The sequence below is a fragment of the Equus przewalskii genome, chromosome 30 (genome assembly GCF_037783145.1).
Source record: "Equus przewalskii isolate Varuska chromosome 30, EquPr2, whole genome shotgun sequence".
NCBI lineage: Eukaryota > Metazoa > Chordata > Mammalia > Perissodactyla > Equidae > Equus > Equus przewalskii.
Genome location: NC_091860.1, coordinates 7,857,642 through 7,876,774, shown reverse-complemented (window position 1 = coordinate 7,876,774; position 19,133 = coordinate 7,857,642). Strand labels below are relative to the sequence as shown.

Sequence of the window (19,133 nt, the reverse complement as noted above, 5' to 3'; positions counted from 1 at the left end):
GGAACCGGGTGAATTAAAAAGGGGACCGGTTTTTCCACTTTAGATCTCTGCATGAGGTCAAGATGAATCATCCGAGTGAAAATGTCCAACAGTGAGAGCAATGAGACCAACGCCTGGTTAGAACAGGGTTGGGTGAATATTGTAAATAATTTTATATTTATGTATATTTCTTAAACCAAAGGGAAAATTGTTTTAATAAAGAAAACTGCTACCAAAAAAAAAACTTTTAATAACATAATACTTCCCTACCCAATAATAAATTCCCAAAGTGGCCCTAGAAACAGCTCTTCTGCATATTTACGTTCCAGCGCAAAACCCCCTGCCACCTACTCACATCCCTTGCAAACTATTCCACACCCATTGCAACATCCTTGCAGCATCCTTCCGGAACACAAATACTGCGACTGTCTGCTAAAATGCATATGGGAATTTCAGCCAAAAATTAGGCTTTCAACTTATTAACATATCAATTTTTAAAATCCTAACCAACTTAAGGCATACAAACAAATATGGATTTTTATTAAATGTCAAAGAACCAATGATGGATTTACATTAGCAACTAGATACATAAAGAAGACATCTACAGACAATACAAAAAATTAGAATTGAAAATGTCATCTGGTCTCTACACCCACATGGCTAGATATTATCAAAACAGATTTTTTTTTAAAGCAAGTAACAGAATGAAACATGCAGTACATCATTTAGGTTAATGATCACTTAACACCATACATGCCCTTAAAAATACAGAAACATCCATATATAAAAGCACATTTAGAAAAAGATGGGAGGCTACACACGAATTCAAATTAGTAATTGCTTGTGGGGAAGAAAGGGAGATAGAACTGGGAAGGGGAACAAAATAAACTCCAGTGTTATCTACAATGTTTAATTTCTTCCATTCGAGGGGCTGGGGCCGGCCCAGTGGCACAGCAGTAAAGTTTGCATGTTCAGCTTCAATGGCCCGGTTCGCTGGTTCGGATCCTGGGTGAGGACGTGGCACCGCTTGGCACACCATGCTGTGGTGAGCGTTCCACACATAAAGTAGAGGAAGATGGGCATGGATGTTGGCTCAGGGCCAGTCTTCCTCAGCGAAAAGAGGAGGATTGGCAGCAGTTAGCTCAAGGCTAATCTTCATCAAAATAAATAAATAAAATAAAAAATTTGAGGGGCTATCCCATGACCGAGTGGTTAAGCTCACAGGCTCTGCTTTGGCAGCTCAGGGTTTCATCAGTTCGGATGCTGGGCACGGACACGGTACCGCTCATCAGGCCATGCTTGGGCAGCGTCCCACATGCCACAACCAGAGGGACTCACAACTAGGATATACAACTATGTACTGGAGGCTTTGGGGAGAAGGAAAAAAAAGAAAACAAAAGAAAGAAGATTGGCAGCAGATGTTAGCTCAGGTGCCAATCTTAAAAAAATAAATAAATAAATAAAAAATTTGAAACAAATGCACCAAAATGTTAACATCTGTTAATTCGGGGTGAAAGTTATATAGCGCTTATTGTGTTCTCTTTGTCATTTAATCTCTCTAAAATTTTACCCAAATTATTAAAAAGAGAAAAAGAAAAGAATCCAAGCCTCTCACCTAATGAAAACATCGCTCAGAACATACCTGACATATCTTGGCTGAAGAACTCCAGGGTGAACAGGGTGAAGCTCACTTCTTCACCAAGCAGCCAACTTCTATTTTGGACTCCTCACATATTTCTTGAAATAGAACGGCCTAATTAGCAGATCTAAACTCTGGTTTGATCTCTCAAAATTAATCTATAGAGTGGGCCTGAACTCTGGGCAAGTTCTCAGTGGCTGCAACAGGAAGTGGCACTAGCCTCTGGGGCTCCTAAGGAAGCTAGAAGGAAGATTCAGGAAGGAAGAAACTAATAAAGACAACTCTGAATAAATCCAACATCTTCCCTCCAAGCGCCAATCATTAACCCCATTCCCTTTCCAAGCTCGTCCTCAAAAGCCAGCCACCTGTAGTGACATTCCACAGCACAGTGACTCCATTTTCCCCAAGAGGTGAACCTCTGACTTAGTCTTTGGGGCTAGTCACTTGCTCATTATAGAAATGCACAGCATGCTCTTCAAGAAATCCACACATTCGCTCAATAATTATTTATACCAGATGGGCACAAGGACATAAGGGCAAAGTCCCTACCCTCAAAGACATCTCTATCAATTCTTCCTCCTCGCAACTTCTTAGTCTTAAAATGTCCCCACCACTAAACTCAAGAAAATTCAAGTCTCAACTGTGGCTTAACGATCCCTTAGAATTACTATTATTGCCGTGAGCCATGGTAAGAACATGTGAAGTTAGATCAGGTCAAAAGCTTAAGGAGGGCTGTGCTTCCCCACTGCACCCAAACCCCAACAGCAGGACTGACACGGGCTACTCCCAGGACAGTGGGGATCAAAGAGGACAAGCGGGACACTTGCTCATGCACCTGGTATTCCACTTTTTTTTTAACCAACAAGAGATTTAGTTTATAAACTGCCAAGGCCCCTGAAACTAAGACGACAAAAATATATAAAAAGGAGACATTACTGTGCACCTGCTCGACACCTGTCAGTTTTAGGAACACTGAGATACAAAGAAGTAACACAGTGATGCTGAGTTCACATCTCAGGCAACAAACTCCCTTTTAACAGGGCTTAGGCAGAAAGGAGACTGGTGTGATTTCTAGTACTCTTGACTCTAAATTAATAGCAATGGAGTAATGAAATTCCTTAGAATCCAGACCTCTAAAGGCAGGTGAGGGCCCAGCCAAGAGAAGGGCATGACCACCGGGGCTCTAATCCTCGCAGACCAGGGAAAGCAGCCATCAGATGGAGGTCACACAACAGCGTCAAAACTGTCCCATGAGAGAAATGGGCATGTGCCCATGAAGCAATCCAGGATGTCAATTCAGACAAGAGAAAAAAAAGCATGTCTTGGAACACATTCCTATGTCTGACTAGAGTAGAGGGTATGTAAAAAAAGAGTAATGGAAAATAACCACATATGGGGCTAAATATGATAGGCTTTGAAAGTCAAATAGAGTAATTTAGACCCAGTGTGGTAGTGTCAAAGAATCGATGGCCACTTCTAAAAAGGAAGGTCACTTCTGCACTGACACAGGGAGTAACGTGGACTCATGAATGTCAGCTAAGAGCAGATTACTGCACTCTAGACAGGGGCAGTGAATATGCAATCTAAGTGACAGCAGCAGTAACACAGAAAGAGAAATGACGCATGAGACTGTGAAGAGGACGAAATGACAGCATCTGGTCACTCTCTGGATAGCCGAGATGGGGAAAAAAACAGCTTTTTAGGGCACTTAACAATATTGTTAATTAGTAACAAACAGGAACTCCCATTTATTGACCCCTGATTTGTGCTACACACTATACTAAGTGCTTTACTGGGTTATCTGACTCTCCCTACCATCATAAGAGGCAGGTCCTATTATTAGCCTATGTCACGTAAGAAAACTGAGGGTCAGAGAAATTAAATAATTTGCCTTAGTTCATGAAACCAGCAATGAGCAGAGCTGGATTTTGAATCCTAAACTGCTTAGATTATTATTTAGCCTTAAAAAGAAAGAAAACTGGCCATTAGCGAAAACATGGATGAACCTGGAGGACAATACGCAAAGTGAAAAAAGCCAAAGAAGGATAAACACTACACGATACTGCTTACACGACGAATCGAAAATAGGCAAACTCACAGAGGCAGAGAGTAGAATGGTGGTCGCCAGGGGCTGAGAGGGATCTGGGGAGGACAAAGGGGACAAAGTTTTGGTTATAACAGATGAAGAGGTCCTGAAGAGCTAATGCACAGCATAATGCCTATAGTTAACAACGCTGTATTGTACACTTAAAAATTTCTAAGAGGACAGATCTTACGTTAAGCATTCTTATCACAAAATAAATAAATAAATAATAATAACTACAGAGGGCTGGGGGAAACTTTTGGAGGTGATGAATAGGTTTATGGCATAGGCTGTGGTGACGGTTTCACAGGTGTCTCTCATCTCCACACTCACAAAGTTGTATACATTAAACACATCCAGCTTTTTGTATGTCAATCATACCCTGAAAAAGTGGTTTTAAAGAAAAAATTATCTCATTTTACGGTGCACATTCTTAACCATTAAGGTAGATTAAGGTTTTCAGTAACCAGGGCAATGAACATCGATTAAACAAAGAAGGGAGTTGGGGAAACAGAGTTCCAGGACACTGTAAGACTGATGGCACAGTCACTGCATAGAAGAACATCAACTCCTCCTTCTCACAAGGAGGCTTTCGGTCTTGAGGAAGCTAAGTTTAGTTGAAAAACTAGGAGAACCTGCTGTTTATGAACATTCCTTTAAAAGGAAGTACACAGATAGTTCCTGTCCATTCTACTGGAAACCATGATGTTATCCCTGACATTATCACGGGCAGCTGCTTGCCTCATTGGGAACCAAGGGGCCAGAGAAAGGAATGTCACATTACGTGACGTCTGTTCCAGCCAGTGTGCCGCCCACCTTCCAGCAAGTTCTGTATCCTTCGCTAATTAAAATAGGGATCCGAACCTAATCTACAGTGGATATGCAAATGTTCTCTTCCTATCAATTTATGTCTTACCTAAAAACGCTACAGCTGGTTTTAGAGGGAAGAGCGGGTGAAGTCAAACATGCCAATTCTGAGACATTCAGACATCCAGAAGATACCACTGAGCAACTGCTAAGTGACCTCAGCAAATGAGGGCTCAGGTGGACTCGCTGAACCGGAGCTCACCGAAGGCGCTGGCAGTATGGAAGTGACTCATACAGAAAGGACAGCCGAAACCAAGACAAGGGGCAAAGACACAGCTACGGGAGTGGGAGCGTGAATAAGTGGGTCAAGGATTGAAGACACTCCCACGGTTATGGGACAGGAGCAAGACGAACAGCCAGTAGCAGAAACCAAGAAAAAACTCAACTGTATGAGAAGTAGGAAACTAAGCTCAACATTCAGTCATCAAATCTATCCCATCATAGTGCCCACATGTCTATTAAATCCATCCGCGTCCCACCACCCCCACGCCTCAGTTCAGCCCCTCACCACTGTCCCTCTGCACTATGTCAGCGATGTCCTTCCCACACCTGACCCCCACCATACCAACACCGTGAATTCTCCAAACCCCACATCTGATCGTGGCCTCACGGCCAAGTCCTACAGACCTGTTTCTCAAACTGAGGTATATCGTGGAGGTTCAAGGGTGGGCATAAGAATGACACATCTTTCTGGAGTGTCAATTTTACACAATGGAAGGTGATTTTGAGTCAATCAGATCAAACATAAAACTTCAGAACAATCTCATGCTTGACGCGGGCTACTCTTTGAAGTGCCCTCAGGGTTCTTCTGGGCAAACTTCTGTCAGGGAAGGGTGAGCTTCAGAGGAAACACTTTAGAGCAGTGGCCAAAGCAGGTGAGACCTATGCTTGTCCAGATTAAGATAAGGAGCCAAAGAAAAACAGAAATACCGTATGACCCTGCTATCCCACTACTGGTATTTACCCAAAGAACTTGAAATCAACGGTTAAAAGAGACTTATGCACCTCTGTGTTCACTGCAGCACTATTCACAATAGCCAAGATGTGGAAGCAAGTCAAGTGCCCATTGACTGATGATTGGATAAAGAAGAAGTGGTGTATATGGAATGGAATACTACTCAGCAATAAAAAAGACAAAATTATCCCATTTACAACAACATCGATGGACCTTGAGGGTATTATGTTTAGTGAGATAAGCCAGACAGAGAAAGACAAACACCTCATGATTTCAGTCATACGTGGAAGATAAATATACAGACAAAGAGAACAGTTTAGTGGTTACCAGAGGGGAAGAGGGTGGGGGAGTGGGCATAAGGGGTGAAGGGGCACATTTATATGGTGACTGACAAACAATAAAGTATACCTGCAATTTCACAATGTTATAAACTAGTATGACATCAATAAAAAAATAAAAGATAAGGAGCCAAAGAAAGACAGACAGAAGCTATATAAAAAAAGAGAAAAATTCCAATATGAATTCAAATCATATGATAGCCTCACATTAGTCTCTGATGTTTAGAATGGGCAACCTGGGTTTGAATCCTGGCTTTACCACGTCCTAGTCACAGGACTCAGGACAAATTATTTAACTTCTCCATGACTTGGTTTTTTCACTTGTAAAATGAAAATGACACTGCTCAAAGGGCTGCTGTAAGAATTAAGCATGAATATCTAAGGGGATCTGGCTTAGCACAGTGCCTGGCTTATAATAAAGGATCAATACACGGCAGCTATTATCTGTCAATGCCAAGCCTGCCCCAATCTGTTAAAGTGTTCCAAAGCTTTCATTAAGTCCAAAAGTATTCTCAGATGGGAAAATGTCTTTTTTTTTTTTTTTTGCTGAGGAAGATTAGCCCTGAGCCAACATCTGTGCCAATCTTCTTCCACTTTATATGTGAGTCGCCACCAGAGCACAGCTGACAAGTCATGTAGGTCCATGCCTGGGAACTGAAGCCAAGAACTCAGGCCACTGATATGAAGCGTGCCAAACTTAACCACAATGCTACAGGGCCAGCCCCAAAAATGTCTACTTTGATAAGCAGTCTTGCCATACCATTCAGTCTGTCCCTAGAGATATCTTAGGCTCCATATGCAAAAGTAAGAGTAAAGTTAATTCCCCAGTTCTAGACCCATCTGGAGATTAGAAACACCTAGAACAACAGAAGCCAAGTCAAAGTCATTTTAGTTAGCATTTATGAAGTGTAAGACACTGAACTGAAAACAATTTAGCAGATCTTGATGATTAGTTTAATAGTCAGTATGCACATCAATAATGAAACAAAGTTCTTTACTGAGGATACCATTCTGAAACACACACGAGAGGAAGAGTACAGAAAAACTAGTGTTGTGAAGAACCCTAGTGCTGATCAACGGTTATTAACCAGTTCCCAGGAGGGGTTTCAAAAAAGGACACAGATATTTATATAACCTTTTGTTGTCTAAGTATTGTGTATTCGCAATCACTCAAATTATGAGAAGGAATTCGGGGAGCAAGGAGCAGCTTAAAACAGGCCTGGCCTGAAGGAGAAGGACCTGTTTGAAGTCTCAGTCAGCAACAGCAGGAAATCAGGTCACAAGTCCGCAGCTTAAGACTGAAGGCGCTGCCTGCCCTTTTCCCACCCTAATCTCAACAGACACTAGTTCCGTCTGACTCGCCCCTTCCATAATCAGTCTCACCGACTGCTTCTCTTTTTTCCAAAGAAAACTTTATTTTCTATCACCCATTTTCCCACATTACAAATTTTAAAGAGGGTGAAATATTGTAATAAATATAACTTCTGTCTGTTTATCATTCAACCCAGGGAATGCCAGCAACAAATTTATATAATAAAGGTCAAGTTTTCACCTATTTTATTACCCTATGAGCACCCTGAAGGCATGGATGCCTTCTACATTTTCAAATCTGCTCTCAGAATACAATATAAGATACATGAAAGAATACTTACATGCAATAAATACATTATTCTAGAGACAAGAAAAATCTTGTTTTAATTCAACAACCTGTGGTGCAGTGGTTAAGTTCACACATTCTGCCTCAGCAGCCCGGAATTCATCAGTTCAGATCCTGGGTGCAGACCTATGCACCACTTGTCAAGCCATGCTGTGGCAGGCGTCTTACGTATAAAGTAGAGGAAGATGGGCATGGATGTTAGCTCAGGGCCAGTCTTCCTCAGCAAAAAGAGGAGAATTTTGGCAGCAGATGTTAGCTCAGGGCTGATCTTCCTCCAAATAAAAAAAATTCCAATTCCTTTAATAGCATCAAGATGTGTCTATCATTTTTTAATTTCAAATGAATTATGTGCTTTCAAAATATAACAAAAGGACTTTTCTATTAATAGTTTCCTCTGGATTTACTTACCTCTAAAAAAATTGCAATTTAGCTTGGTGTTTCAAAGAAAAACAATGGACAGACCAATTTAATTTACTCATCCTGAACAGACTTATCCTATAATCTCATAATGTTGAAAACTGATTTAAAAAATCAAACATGGGGCCAGCCCCGTGGCCGAGTGGTTAAGTTCACACTCTCCACTTCACCGGCCCAGGGTTTCTCGGGTTTGGATCCTGGAAACGGACATGGCACCACTCATCTGGCCATGCTGAGGTGGCATCCCACATGGCACAAACAGAGGCACTCACAACTAGAATATACAACTATGTACTGGGGGGCTTTGGGGAGAAAAAGAAGACCAAAAAAAAAAAATCAAACGTTTAACCTTCTTTTTCTTTACTAACTACATCTCAAATAATACAATCTCTGTTTATAAAAACATCCTAACAAAAAAGGAAGACAGAATGAAAATATCACCATTTTGCAAACCCCTAATAAAATAATGGATCTAGGCAATGATTATCAATGGTCATGAACCTCAGAAAGAAAGAGACGGTCAACACTGCTCAACTCCAGCTAGAAGTACACTCCATCAACTACGAAGCAACTTTGCCAGAAAACAGAAACTGAATCAAATTAAGATCTGATTCCTACTTACAGGAAGTAAAGAACAGAAGAACGTGTTAAACCTCACATTAAACTAAAAGCGTTACAACAGGCTACTACCTGTTATAATTCTTCTCAATGATGATGACATTACCAAATAAATATTTCTCGATAAATGTACAGGACATTTCTTCAAGTTCTCTTTGCGATAATTTTCATCTTAAAAGATGTTGAAGGTCAGCCAAGTATTAGCATATTTACAGATGTATTTACTGTGATAAGACAGTAAAATTAACAGCTTCATACAGGTCTGAAGTTGCTGACCTCAGAAATATTTTCTTTCCTAGTACTAAACTTTCTTTCACTTGGAAAAATACAGCACGGCTGAGCCAAGAAGTAGCAGGCCCCTACTTCTAAGAAGACAGCTTCAGGAATAAGTGAACAAGAAGTCAGATCCTGTTCAGCAACCTCAGGAAGACAGATGAGTATGAGGAGCTGGCCCTCAACTGTACCAGCAAGAGATGCTATCAGCCAGCTGTTCTCACAGTGATCCATGCAACCCCGGGTCCTCAGGAGCCCTTCAGGATATCCACGACATCAAAACTACTTTTATCATAATGCTGAGAGGTGATCTGCGATTTTCACTGTACTGACATTTGCACTGAAGACATTACAGCACGGTACATGGATCAAGGCAGTGGCACCAACTGCACAGGGAATCATTGTAGTCCCCACCACTATGAGTGAAAAAAACACCAGTTCCACATAAGAATGCCCTTGATGAAACACTGAAAATAACAATTGTGTGAAATCTTGACCTTGGAATACATATCTTTTTAATATTCTGTGTGATAAAATAGGAAGCACATATAGGAATTTGTGCTATACACTGAAGTATGACATTATCTCAAAGAAAAGAAATTGTGCCAATTGTTTGATTTGCAAGCTGAACTAAAAGTTCTTTTATTCCCCACAGAATATCATTCTTATATAAATAACAAGTGAAAGACAACCTAAGTATTGAAAGTTGGGTATTTGGTAGACATTTTCTCAAAAATGAACAAAGTGAGCTGGTTGCTTCAAGGAAAACACCTGAAATATTGGTTGCCCATGATAAAAATTTGGGTTTTCGAGCAAAAGACTAGGTTTTTGGAAAAATTATATCTGCCACCAGGAACATGACAGCTTTCTCAATACTTAAAGGTTTTTCTGACAGGATCAATGACAATTTCAACAAATGTGCTTTTTTTCCAAATGGTATCATAAAAAACATGCCAATATTTGGAAGATTTATATAATTCCATGAACCAATATTTTCCAAATCATGCATGGGTAAAAGATTCAAAGTACAAGATAGACCAACAGATTTAAATGTAATAGAGGGAGAAAAGTTTGTTGATATAGGTTCAGATTCCAATCTATAACTAAATTTTAAGAAATCATCAGAGTTTTGGAGTAGTATCTAAGAGAATATCCACGATTATCTAAAAAAAACACTACAATACTCCTCTTTTCCAACTGCAGGCCTGTATGATGCTGGATTGTCTTCATATATTTTAACCAAACAACCAATCATAACAGATTGAATACAGAAACAGATGTGAAAATCCAGCTGTCTTCTACTAAGCCAGACATTAGAAAGAGTTGCAAAAACGTAAAACAAAGCCACTCTTCTCAATTATTTTAATAAAGTTATTTTTCATAACGAAGTGTTATTTATGTTAACATATGATGGGGTTATTATTTTTTAATGAATTAATAAATACTCTAAAATTTCCTGGTTGCATTTCTAATACAGTAAATACTGATAGATATAACCCACATAAACAAAACGGTTCTTAATTTTAAGAGCGTGAAGTGGTGCTGAAACTAAAAGTCTGAAAACCCAGCTCCACGGACTGGAGCTTAGGTCAAGGCTGTGCTCATTCAAATGAGCTTTCGGACATGACTTTGATTTTCGCTTTGATCAAAACACCAAACGTTGGGAGCCCAGCAGGAGCCAAGTGACAGACCAGGACTAATAACTACCACCGGTATTATTTTGTAGTGTTACAAGTCAGGTTCAAGGAAATGAGTAGGAGGGCACCTCTGGGGTCCTGCTAATGTTCTGTTTCTTCACCTAAGTGCTGGTTACTCACGAGTGCAATGAATAAATAAAAAGCAATAGGATATATTAGACTATATGAGAAAGCCATTAGGTTCAAAACTAATTCAGCCTAACCTTGTTTGGCCAAAAAGGCCTGACACAGCCTGGTGAGCATGCATTGTACATGTGCTTTAAACATTTACAATGTCCCAAAGCCAAGAATGATGCCCTCAAAGATAGGCATGTAGCCTCCTCCCATGTAGGCATTTCCTTAAGGATAAGCATTTCTTCTCAGAAACTAAAGATGAATTACCAATAAGCTGTGTTCACCTTGTGACCACTGACCTGCTGTGCCAGCAAAGCATATTGTAACTGTAGTAAAAGAGATATCCCTGTGATATGTGATGTATGTTCTTTGTTCCAAGACAGTGTACAACCACTCTGTCACCCCACTTCTTTGGAGCACTTCCTTCCTTAGGAATGTTCACTCCTGGGCTACAGTCCTCGAAGCTGGCTCACAATAAACTCACTCCAATTCTGATTTATAAACTGATTATGGATTATTTGCATCGCCAAGTGTTTGGTTTGTGAAAATTCAGTGAGCTGCACACTTAGGATATATGCATTAGCACATATGCATATCCTAGTATATCCATATAGGATATGCATTTTTCTAGGTATATGTTACACTTCAATAAATTTTAAAAATTCACACAGTTTAAGATACATAACAATTTCTACTTTGTTTTTCCAAACACATGATGGCTTTCAACTAACCAGAGTCATTACACATAACTTACTTTGGAAAAGTCTGATAAAAATAATTCAAATATTTAATTTAAAAACCTCAGTACACACAACTGTAACTTTTCAGGGTTAAGAGATATATGCCATCTATGACAGTTGCCTTACCAAAATCAGCAAGATAATTCTGTGCTTCTCAATTTTTTAAACCAATGAAGTCACAACAATAAAAAAAAAAATGAAGTCAAATACAATTTAAAAATTGAAATCTTCCAGTTAAAGGCTAAACCAAAGATTACTTTCCTTTAAGGTATTAAAGTGATCAAGAGGCCACCCTCTCTGCTACTCTTCAGCGCATCACTACAAGTCTAGACAAATGCAATAAGGCGAGGAAATACAAGGGGTAAGGTAATAAGAATTAGAAGGAAAAACACCAATGGCCATTATTTAAAGATGGAATAATCATGTTCATGGAACATCCAAAAGAAAAACTAGCCATTAAACACATTAAGAGTTCGGCACGATTGCCCAAAAATATATATTATATACAGATAGCTAGATTAGCTGATTGATTTACATCAGGATAGAGAGACATATATATCAATAGGATTCTCTCCACAAGAAAAAAACAGAATAGAGAATACAATAGCAAAAAAAATGTCCTTCACGGCAGAAACAAAAACTGAAGTATCTAGGAATTATCTAACAAAAAAGACATAAAAGCATTATGAAGAAAAATTTTAAACTCTAGTGAAAAAACATACACATCTTTGATACATGGTTTCAACTATAGCTATGCATCAGTATCACCAGAGAAGGTTTTAGAAAGTACTGGAATCCACTTCCTAGAGACACAATTCAGTTGATCTGGGGTAAATGAGGCATGTTTTTGAAAAACTGTCTAGTTAATTCTAGTGTAAAGCCTGGGTTGAAAACCACTGGCTTAAATAATTTTGAAAAAGAACACAGGTGAGACTCACTCTTCTAGATACCAAGATATAAAAACAAGTGGTAGTAAAGAAAATAAAAACAAAAACCACTGTGGAACAAACTGTAGAAACATACCTTTGATAACTAAGAATGGAGAAATATTTCCTAAATAAGACCAGAAAGTGAAAAAACGGATGGATCTAACTATAACAAAATTAAAGATTCTGTTCAATAAAGGATTTCACAGAAAAAACCTGACAGATAAAAAACTAAGAGAAGATATTTGCTCCATTTAAAATCCACCAAAAGATTAACATCTAGAACATACCAAAAAACTTCCCGTAAATTAGGGCAGAAAAGTAGGGAGGAAGATAAGAAAATCTAACAGAAAAAGAGGCAAAGAATAAATACCCATTCACAAAAGCGGAAAACTCACACAGCTAATAAGCACATGACAGGCTACTCAACTGCATTAGTAATCAGAGAATTGCAAATAAGGACAGTCACATATCACTTTGTGCCCAGACTGCTCCATCTCTTGCATCAGATTGGAAAAAATTATAAGGTCAGAAAATATCAAGTGCCAGCAAGAATGTGGGGACAGCAGCTGGTGACAGTGTAAATTAGTCCAGCCATTCCAGATAATAATCTGACAGTACTTAAGGAAATTACACATATGCCCGAGAGAGGGTCCCATGGCGGGGAGAGAACATGAATGGGATAGGAGACGAAGGGAAAAGATACAACAGAATGAGAGCTTTGCCTAGACCAATCAATAATGGGCCACGATCTGAACGTTAACTTCAGCCTGCACACCCGATTTGGGGAGGGAGCAAAGGAGAGTCCCCATCTCATCCATTCATTCCTTCATCGAACCAGTATGCATTAAGTGCCTGTAAAGCAGGTACTGTGCCCCAGGTTGGGGACACATCAGCAAAGACTAGGTCCTTGCCCTCACAGAGTTCATATTCTAGTGAAGGCAACAATAAAAAGTAAATAAAGTGATAAGAGTGTGACAACAGCTACAACAGAATTAAAATGGGTGGTTGTGACAGGAAGTAATTGGAAGGCGGGGTGCGACTTCAGAGGATCACCAGAGAGAAGTGGCTCTCAGAGATCTGCAGAAAGAACACTCACCAGGCATTCAGCAAACTGGGCGAAGAATCCAAGAACTGCATTCGGGGTCATCAAGACAAAGTCACAGACTACAGCTGAAACTGTTCTAAAGATGATTTTCAGGAACTTCTGCCATTTAACTCCCAGGATTGACCTTTACAACTCCTGTTATATAACGTGTGGACTACAACGACTATAGCAAGAATCCAACATATTTTGACCAAAGAATTCAACCTTTTTAGAAAAAAAAAAAAAAAGGCACCATCAATATGAATATACTGTCTCTTACAAACATTTCTGGAAAACTACTAGGATCCACAAACTTTTCCCTCATTTGTTACATAGAAATTGAGTACTCATATATCTTTTCCACAGCACAGTGTGGCGAAATGAGGATAAAAATAAAGTTTCTGTCCTTAAAGAGCATACCTCAAATTTCTAAGATTCAGGATTCTGTTTATTTCATACACGAATTGGTTTTTATGATTAAAAGCCAACATTTATCGCACGCTTGCAAACTGCCAGGCACTGTTCTACAAGCTTTGACCCCCATTTGAGCTCATTTAATACTCACAACAAAATAATAATATATCACTTCCACTTCGGAAATGAAAAGAGAGAGAGAAGAAATTTGCCTGAAGTCAAAGAACTAGGAAGTGGTAGGGCAAGGGTTCAAATCCAGATCTTTCAAACCTCAAAACCTGTGTTTCTAAGCACTCCACTTAAATTCCCCCCAGAATATTCTCAGCGGCTTTCAAAGCGTGGTCCCTGGACCAGCAGCATCACCATTACCTGGGAATGTATTAGAAGTGCAAATAGAATCAAAAACTGTGAGAATGGAATGCAGCAACCCAAGTTTTAACAAGCTCTCCAGCTGATTCGGAGACTAGCTGAAGTTTGAGAACCATCTCCAGCTGATTCGGAGACTAGCTGAAGTTTGAGAACCACTGGTCTTTAGTTTTCACACTCAACTTAATGTACATATGTTAAAGGTGAAACTATCACCATTTTGAAAATTCCAAAATGTAAAATTTTGATCCTATTTAAAGTGACTCTAAATAAATCAGAATAATATGAATTCATTTCCTCATTGCCCACAGCACAGCAACTCTCCCGCTAAACCCGACAAAATGCCTAAGCTGACCCTGATTAGACCACCTGAAAAAAACTCTGCTCTGATGGGCCTTACTGGGAACTGAGTGAAATTCCAAACATGAAAAGAGCACAGAGGTCCAAAGAGAAACTTCAGAAGTCCAATCAGAAGCCATATTAGGAAGAGGAAATAAATATTTTGAATATCAGCAGTAGAAGCTTGATAAACCTTAGTCCATAGCTCCATAATCCTTTTTAACTCTGGCTCAACTCCAAATTTTTACATTTCTTCAACAAACTTCAAATTGCTAAAAAAAAGAAGTTACAACGCTCAGAAATATTTGATTCTCAAGATTCAAATTGCTGTAAGTACACACATAGAGATACTGTCTTTCAAAGAGTAAGTTTTTATCATGACGAAAACTAATCAGACGCTTTTATCGAGCACAGAAAAAGTGCTCAAGTTCTCTCTGCCCCTTACCTAGATGGCTCTTCACAGCATCCTGCCTGATCCATCTCTGTTCAAAGAAATATTTAGACCGGGAGCCTCCTTTCCTCCCCTAACCAAGTGCTCAATCTGAGCAATACAGCTCAACATGCATCAAGTTTGCCTAATTTCTAGCAAAGTCTTTTTCTAAAAGGAGTGGAAGACGGAGCATCAGAAGTAAGTACTACATTCAAGCACCTACCATATTTTGAGAACCTACCATATGCCAAGCAACTCTTTTAAGCTATTCAATTGCAAACTCGTCACTAATTTCATAAAGTTCAGGATTCTACTTATTTTAAAAATTAAAAACATAAATCAGAAGACTGAAGAGTTAACTAGCCCAAGTCTGCACCACAAGACAGCTACAAACCTGACTGAAGATGCTTTTTGATTTGATTAAGGTCATCAAAGGAGCAGAGAGCTCTGGGAAGCCCACAAACAGGCAGCTTTTTAATCTGCCTAGGTACTTACAACCACCCACCTTCCTACACCCACGCTCTCCCAAGAGCTGGCAGCACAGCCAGGAGCCACCTTCCTAGAAGGAATGGCACCTATTCATTTCCCCCACCCTTCCCAAATCACCATCAAATCCCCTGAGAACCAGAGCTCTCCTCCCCACCCAGAGCTGGGCAGAACTGAAATAAACACGCACGCCAACCACCCAAAGACCTTTCCATTTAAGCTCTTATCCTGCTTTTAAAAGTCCAGTGTTTTCTGCAAAACATCTCTCAAATGGCAGGTGTCCTAACTAGTCATTGGTCTCCATTAACATTGCCATCTCTATACCTAAAACAGGTACGGCTTTTCATCAAAGCAACAGCTGTTTCCTCACCTCCCTTCTGTACCAATGGGTAACAAGCAATCCAATCAGTAACAAACAAGGCTAATAGCTCCCACCATCAGAGAAGGAATGGTCCCCTCTCTTTCATAAGTGAAGCAGGCTGATAATCACGCTCTCGTAAAAGAATAGACTCATCAAGCAAGTGTTCAAGAAAAAAAAAAAAGTTTTACATGACAAAAAAAAATTTTAACAAGTGTTTGCTCATAGTAGGTATCGAATAATCTTGCTATATGTACCCACTTTATTCTACTACTTTTAAAGAATCAGAAATCTAAAAAAGCAAAGCACAAAACTGTGCTCAAACAGCTCATAGTTCTCATAAGATTTAAACAAAATACAAACCACTAAAAAAAAAGAAAAAAACCATTCAAGTGTACATAAATAAGGACCAATAAATCCGCACTCTGGGCTGGGTTCCTGACAACAGGGAGAACTGGAGAGCTTTTCAGGAGAAGTTATTTCTAAAATTACTAACAATTTCCTTCACTTTAGCCTGCCCTTTCGTTCCAAATAATCTCATTTAATAACAGTGACTTAAATCACTCCTTGCAATTCTGTCTGAACTGCAATTACCACAGAAACAGTTGCAGTACATTTCTATCATTGTCAGTGAAATGCTTCTAATAAGAAAAAAAAAAAAATGACTGAAATCTCCCATAAGCAGCACCCAGGGCACCATCTAGTGGAAGTTGTGTAATAGTGTAATTAATTTTTCAAAAAAGAACATAGACCCTGAAAACCGCTGGGGCTAAAAGCCCTAGGTAAGAACACAAGAAAATACTTCACAAACAGCCCAAATCTCCCTCCAATTTCCCACACTGAAAGAGGACCGTGCTCACCAAAAGAGAGGACTCATTTTCTGTACATATTAACAGATGATAAAGGTTTCCTTATGGAAATTTTTGCTTGGGTGCTAGAAATTTTAATTTGACAGCAGGGTAAAAATTAAAGGCATTATTGCAAGAACAAATAAATAAAAAGCAGTGCTAGACAGAAAGGGCTTCTGTAAGAGATGCCTTACGTCCTTTACAAAAAGTTATGTCAAAATGTACAGGTGACATGCATCTGTTGATGCATCTGCCATGAAAATAAGGGATGACTTCATGATTAGAAGAGTTCCATTCAGTCACCCATAACACATTTCCATGTTCCTGAGGACTAATAAGTTTAACATAACCAAACAATTCTAGAGTTCCCCAAGCCTTAAGATCATTCAAAGGTTCCTCCCAACTACCTAAGCCTGCTCTCCATTAACCCCTAAACTCCCTTGTCTGAGTTATTCTAAGTAAGGAAGAATTGATTTTACATTTTCAACACTTCTACGAAATTTATGGTAAAAATTTCCCAAAACAAAGTTATAAGTCATGACCGCAATGTATTACACCTCATTTTTATCTGCCTTATGCATATTAATTAGCTCAATTCTATTCAGAAAACAGTACTGAAGTCCACTGCTAAGCTAGAGATGCAAACACAAATAAGGTTTTCTAATTCGGAAAACCTCCCAAAATTTAAAATAGAGATTTTTCACATAGCACCAGCAGGTTTTGTTTTGCCTGTGTGAAAAACTACCTTTCTGGTGAAATTCAAACTATCTTAGCAACCTAGGAGAAAAAAAAAAACCTACAAGAATATTTCTTTACTTGGAAATAACCACCTCCATCTCTGACTCGCGTGCCTGTGATCAAATCTGTATGCACAAGCTTGCTCGATGGTGGGAACCTCACTAGATCCTGACTTAATCCAAGATTAAATCCATTACAGGTATAAAATCACATAGGAGTCAAGTGACCTGGGGCAGAATTCCTTTCATCTCTGAGGCTTTCAGTTTACGTACCTGTAAAATGGGTATGCTATGCACTACTTGCCTCGGGAGAGTAGGAGGATACTAAAACTGACGCGGAGCTATGAGCTTCGCAATTAAAAGATCTAAAAGGAGTGCACCTGGAAGGGGAGAACGCGGCTCCGAGAGCCCTCACGGTGCCATTACTGCTAAGCCTCGGTGACCTTCATTTCACTCGTGAGCGAAAGATGAATGGAAAAAAAAGGTTACCAAGCACGCAAAGAAAAGGCAACTGCAATTCAAGGTGCTTCTTTGTAAGCAAATCAAATTATGCAATTAATTGCCTAGGACTTGTCTGCAAAGCATGACTGCAGGTGCATCTCTAAAACCTAAAACCCAGAGATCGGTTTTAGAAAGGCTTTTTTTACTTGAATGCTAATGTTTAGAAAATTAGAAAAAAGAAGCCCAATTCTACTCCCACCCATGACAGAGTGACAGAAACAAGGTCCCACCCCCACAGTCCTTTCAAATCAGCACAGGCATTCCTCATCAACATTCCTCCCCCTCATTCCTATCGCACCGTACCCACTTCAGCCCAGACAAAGGTGAGTCACACTGCTGGGTCTACCTGTCACTTAAGAAAAAGCCCCCAAACAAGTTCTCGCTAAAGGCTACTTTGAATTTAAAAAACAATAAATAATAAGTAAATAATATTAATGTGGAAACGCACTGCAAAGCGCCTGTCTCCAGAAAATGTGTAATTAACAACACCCAAGTAGAGACGCGTTCCTCGCTTAAAAAAAAAAAAAAAATCCACTCAGCTTATCGCTACTTAGCAGTAGGTCCTTTTCCTCGGGAGGCTGACTCTGACTCAACTCCGCGGTTTTCCCTCCACCTGCTGGTCCTCCCGCCCTCCTCCGGCCCAGCCGCCTCCCCCTGAGTCCTGCCGGATCCCCAAAGGGTCCTGCCCGCAGCGGCCCGCGCCCTTCCCCCTCGGGCCCCGCCCCCACCTCCCCGCAAGGTGCCGCCGCAGCCGCGGGCTCCCGGGCGGAGGCGCCGCGAGGCGGGCAGGAGGCTCCGGGAGGCGCGGCCCCGCTCGGCCCGGCCGCCGTCGGCGGGAGCAGCAAAGGGAGCCGACCCACCGCCCGCCCCGCGCCCGGTGCTCGGATGGGCGCTGCAGCCCGGGAGCCCCATTACCTGCTCGGGGCTGCCGGCCGCGGGACGTGCGCTCACTCTGGCGCCTGCAGCCCCGGGCCCGGAGGCAAGGAGGCTGCGACCGCTGCCGCCGCAAAGGACAATCAGGAGGCAGCGGGCTCGGCACCGCCGCGCCGGGCGCAGAACGCACGAGCCCAGCGGGAGCCCGGCCCCCACCTCCAGCCCAGCGAGTAACCGACCCGACCCCCTCCCTCGGAGGGGCGGGGCCACGGCCGGAGGGGCGGGGTGGGGCGGGGCCGCAACGCCTGCGGGGCGTGAGCGCCGCGCTCGCTTGGTAAGAGGCGCCTTCTGATAGGCTGCGATAGGGCTAGGCGGCTCAGAGTTGAAGGCA

At 40.8% G+C, this 19,133-nt stretch overlaps 1 protein-coding gene across 5 annotated transcripts in view; it reads right to left on the bottom strand.

Annotated features, from left to right (window-relative positions):
- MPP7 (MAGUK p55 scaffold protein 7) overlaps positions 1-19,100 on the bottom strand; it is a 242,341-nt gene extending 223,241 nt beyond the window's left edge. The window contains exons 1-2 of one of the 5 annotated variants that reach the window (XM_070600843.1): positions 18,785-19,100; positions 3,717-3,760 (exon numbers count right to left, since the gene is read on the bottom strand). The gene's annotated coding sequence lies outside the window, so the exon portion shown is untranslated. The remainder of the gene's footprint in view (positions 1-3,716; positions 3,761-18,784) is intronic. The other 4 variants (XM_070600839.1, XM_070600842.1, XM_070600840.1 and 1 more) reach the window with 4 other exon arrangements.
- Positions 19,101-19,133: the final 33 nt, after the last annotated feature.